Source organism: Schistocerca cancellata, chromosome 7 (assembly GCF_023864275.1).
Source record: "Schistocerca cancellata isolate TAMUIC-IGC-003103 chromosome 7, iqSchCanc2.1, whole genome shotgun sequence".
In the NCBI taxonomy this organism is placed as follows: domain Eukaryota; kingdom Metazoa; phylum Arthropoda; class Insecta; order Orthoptera; family Acrididae; genus Schistocerca; species Schistocerca cancellata.
The window spans coordinates 70,751,584-70,756,652 of NC_064632.1; positions in this window are offsets into that span (position 1 = coordinate 70,751,584).

A 5,069-nucleotide genomic window follows, 5' to 3' on the forward strand; every position below is an offset into this window, starting at 1 on the left:
GTGCGGCTTAGCCGTGACAGCAGCTAAAACACCTACTTGGGCATCATCATTTGTTGCAGGTCTTGGTTGACGTTTCACGGCCGCGCGGGATTAGCCGAGCGGTCTTAGGCGCTGCAGTCATGGACTGTGCGGCTGGTCCCGGCGGAGGTTCGAGTCCTCCCTCGGGCATGGGTGTGTGTGTTTGTCCTTGGGATAATTTTGGTTAAGTAGTGTGTAAGCGTAGGGACTGATGACCTTAAGCTTACACAGCACACGCCCGTTGGGCATTTTGATCACCATAGCCATACATCAACACGATATCGTTCTTTTCCGCAATTGGTAAACGGTCCATTTTAACACGGGTGATGTATCACGAAGCAGATACCGTACGGACTGGCGGATTGTTACGTGATACCACGTAACAATACGTTTGTGACTATTACAGCGCCATCTATCACAAAGCGAAAGAAGTGGTCCAACTAAAACATACATATTTCTTTACGTCCTACACGAATATATAATAAAAATGGGGGTTCCTATTTAAAAAAAAAAACGCAGTAGATATCCGTTTGGCCTATGGCAGCGCCTTCTAGCAGGCGAACCATAGCGCCATCTTGTTTCCACCCTTCAAGCTAGACGAGTTTTGTTCTTTGTAGTTTTTTCATTTGATGCTTATTTCGTGAGATATTCTGCCCGGTCCTATCAATGGACCACCTTGTATGTTGATACATTTAGATTGACTTCATATTTACGTATTGCTGTCATTTGAAAAATTAATTCAGAAAATTAAATGCAAATCCAGTGCGACATATCACATAAATAAGAGACATATTAATTTATGCTCTTGGTAATATTAAAATTATTTTAGTTACTCGTAGTTTATTTTGGTTATTTTGGACTATGGTATAGCATCCAAAGCTAATTGAAACAAAGCCGACCGTTGTGGCAGAGCGGTTCTAGGCCCTTCAGTCCGGAACTGCGCGACTGCTACGGTTGCATCTTCGAATCCTGCCTCGGGCATGGGTGTGTGTGATGTCCTTAGGTTAGTTAGGTTTAAGTAGTTCTAAGTTCAAGGGGACTGATGACCTAAGAAGGAAATCCCATAATGCTCAGAGCCATTTGAATCATTTGAACAACTATTGACTATGATGGCAGCAGTTATCTTCAGCAAAATGATCATTAAAACCACCGAAAAGCCGGCCGTGGTGACCGTGCGGTTCTAGGCGCTTCAATCCGGAACCGCGCGACTGCTACGGTCGCAGGTTCGAATCCTGCCTCGGGCATGGATGTGTGTGATGTCCTTAGGTTAGTTAGGTTTAAGTAGTTCTAAGTTCTAGGGGACTGATGACCTCAGATGTTAAGTCCCATAGTGCTCAGAGCCATTTGAACCATTTTTTGAACCACCGAAAATCAGCCGCGCACAACAGACGTATGTTACCTGAAACAATATTCTTCGCAACTCGTCCGTAATTAATTTCGGCTACATACACCAGCAAGAAAAGTTTGTTATATGGATCGTACTATGAACACTGTTTTTAAAAGAACTAATCTGATTCGAATTATTTTCATTAAAATGAGTTCGGGACCACCGGTGCACATTTATTTTTACATATTTTTATTACCTTCGGCATTTATGTCTGCAGAGTTGCGTAATTTGAATTTGCCGTTGAGATAATTGTTAAGATGGCGGCAGACAATTGACAGATACTTTGTATTGTTAGAGCAAATTTCATTTTAACAGGATAAGTATTTGAACTAATGCTTCAATGGCTGCGCTCCTTGCAGCGGAAAGAAATAATTAACACAGATAATACTTATTGAGAGAGGAATTAAAGTTACAAATAATTATTCACTCATATTTATAATAATAATGAATTCTATTTTGAAGTAATAATTAACAAATAATTACAATTTCTTAACAGACCTCAGCGTCCGCACCCTACAAAAGCCAACCAAAAAAAGATAAATACAAAGGAAGGCAGAATGCAGATCATAAAAGAAATTTACTATTATCATTGTCTTTGTATGATACACATCGATAAGTCCAATTACATCATAAAATATTATATAAATAATTAATATTTATCATCGTTTTGTTTTATTTCACTGTTTTTCTATATGTCGGATACATAATGTTTATAACTGTTAGAGGCATAATTTCCTCTCGTCACACTGTAGCTACAATTTATGCCGTGGATGTCTGTATCTATCACTAATCTCGGTAAAATTGATGTTCTTTAGTGCACTCAAGTGCGGTTGCCGGAGCCAGCGATAAAGCTACGTAGGATGAAATACTCATACACCCCTCATAGCTCACAAACAGTTTGAGATGTCGAATCGAGATTTAGCAAATGACACCATGCAAAGAGGATAGTATTTTGCCATATGGTAAACAAGCAGAAGTTTCTTATCTACCGCGATGTACGAGTAACTGCAGACTTTCACAGTGCAGTGATGTAATTATTTAAGAGTCATCGACAGCTTGTGTGGTCTTGCAACCAGATAAGTGAAGGAATTACACATTTATATTTATACCGGTAATGTGCTTTTTCACATGCTTTTGACCTGATTTGTTCTCGGTTTCTCGTTCCATAAACCACTGTTTCAATATTCTATCGCAGTTGCAACTGCATTAGGAGGCTAGTAAGATGACGTTGCGTAAACTCCACTTTGTTTTTCCAAAAGAAGCAAATTTTAACGTGGCAGCCAGAGAAATGTACGTAAAATTGTTCAAATGGCTCTGAGCACTATGGGACTCAACTGCTGTGGTCATAAGTCCCCTAGAACTTAGAACTACTTAAACCTAACTAACCTAAGGACATCACATACATCCATGCCCGAGGCAGGATTCGAGCCTGCGACCGTAGCGGTCGTGCGGTTCCAGACTGTAGCGCCTTTAACCGGTCGCCCACTCCGGCCGGCAAATGTACGTAACACACGAAATTCGCCACTGATAAATGAGTGATAAGTTTCCTTTAATTTACGTCTAGGGTCACAATATTATTTGTTTAACAGATTACCGGTTTCGGTCTTTAATGACCGTCATCAGATCTGTTTCATAAAAACAAAGTCCTAATGTACTGCAGCGATAGTGGCATCGTCAAATGTTAAATGCGGAATCAGCACCAGCATCGTCAAATACATGTAAATCACTTCACATGCACGAGTCATGTTGTCAGTAAAAGTATGGTTTTTAAACAGTAGTTTTCCTGACAACATGACTCGTGCATGTGAAGTGATTTACATGTATTTGACGCTGCTGGTGCTGATTCCGCATTTAACATTTGACGATGCCACTATGGCTGCAGTACATTAGGATTTTGTTTTTATGAAACATATCTGATGATGGTCATTAAAGACCGAAACCGGTAATCTGTTAAACAAAACAGATTGTGACCATAGACGTAAATTAAAGGAAAGTTATTACATTTACGGGTCACTGTGTTTTTCCGCGACGATGTCGCAGCTTGGGAAAAAAGGATAAATGAGTGGTTTTCAGTTGACAGCAAGTTTTAGTTGCTACGAGCATAGTAAAGCGAGTGGGCCAATCACTACATCGAAAACTGTGAAGTACCTTGTTTGCGAAAATCCACACGTGAACACTACAAGAACAAGAACTTAAAAAAAATTGGGCCTACAAAGAAGTGGATGAAACGTTTCTAGACACTATTCCAACTGTCGACCAAAGTGTTACAGAAACTAACAACAGTGCCAGGGTTCAAAGAAGTGCAAGCAGACAGCGATTATCCTGATATGAGCTAAAACGGGATATAATGCATCAAAGTAACATTAACATCTTTTGTAACGAACTGTTTTTAGATGAAGAAAGCAAGCTAGGATGTAAATATGTTTCGTAACAGACTATTGATGATGCTTTAATAAAACGAAACACAGTCGGTGACGAAAATGTGCATTTTGTTGCAGTTGAAAAGATGGATTTAAAATACTCTCATTAATTTCAGAAATAAACTCAGAAACGTGTAGGTCTCTTGAAAGAAGCGTATGTGTACGTACGTCGCACTGTAGAACATACTGGTGGTGAGAGACAGCCGACACTCCTGAAATCCGTCGCCCGTGGTCTCTCGCCTGTCGAGCATCTACGGCAGTTCTGCGCCCACGGATAAGTCACGAAAACCCTCATATTTGCCCCACACACGAACGGACCCGGTCTGCGGGGAAACACCGGGCCTCTCAGGTCGGCGGGCAAACTGCCCCGCGGCTCTGGCCCATCGAGGAAATCCACTTGTGTGTGACAGGTTTGGACGCAACCTCATAGGGAGAGGGGTGCGAACACATAATGCATCCAGATACGTTGTCGAACACGATCGTTTTGGTGGTCCAGGAGTTACAGTACGAGGAGGCATAAAGTTGCATGAGCGTATTCACCTCCAAATCTTTCAACACTTCTCAGTCAGCGGTCATCGTCATTGTTCCACTGCACTTCTTCCCAATGTGAGTTTTTTCAGGGATGCATTCGCTGTTGATTTCATGCACCAACGACCATCCAGCAAACGCGCTAGTGGAGAAATGGAACGCCCTATTACAAGAAGTCTTTACATTGGTTATGGCCTGCATGGGTGACTTTGCAGGTCATGCATTGCTGTCCATGGTGATGACACATCCTGTTAAGAACCATGTCCTGACTTTCGTAATGAATCGCGTTAACTTCGGTGTAATTATTATCTTTGAATAAACGCGTCACCGGCCAGAGTGGCCGAGCGGTTAAAGGCGCTACAGTCTGGAACCGCACGATCGCTACGGTCGCAGGTTCGAATCCTGCCTCGGGCATGGATGTGTGTGATGTCCTTAGGTTAGTTAGGTTTAAGTAGTTCTAAGTTCTAGGGGACTTATGACCACAGCAGTTGAGTCCCATAGTGCTCAGAGCCATTTGAACCATTTGAGCCAATAAACGCGTCACTTCTGTTCGTCTCATTGCGTATTTCTTTCAGTTACCTTCTGCGCTGTGCTGTGACTACGGCAAGAAAGGAAGAATGAATTGATTGTTGGTGTTAGTAACAATCATCCTCCTTTACCTCCTCTGCATTACTGCAGATGACGTGTCACTGAGCACATTTGTTCTGTGTATGCAG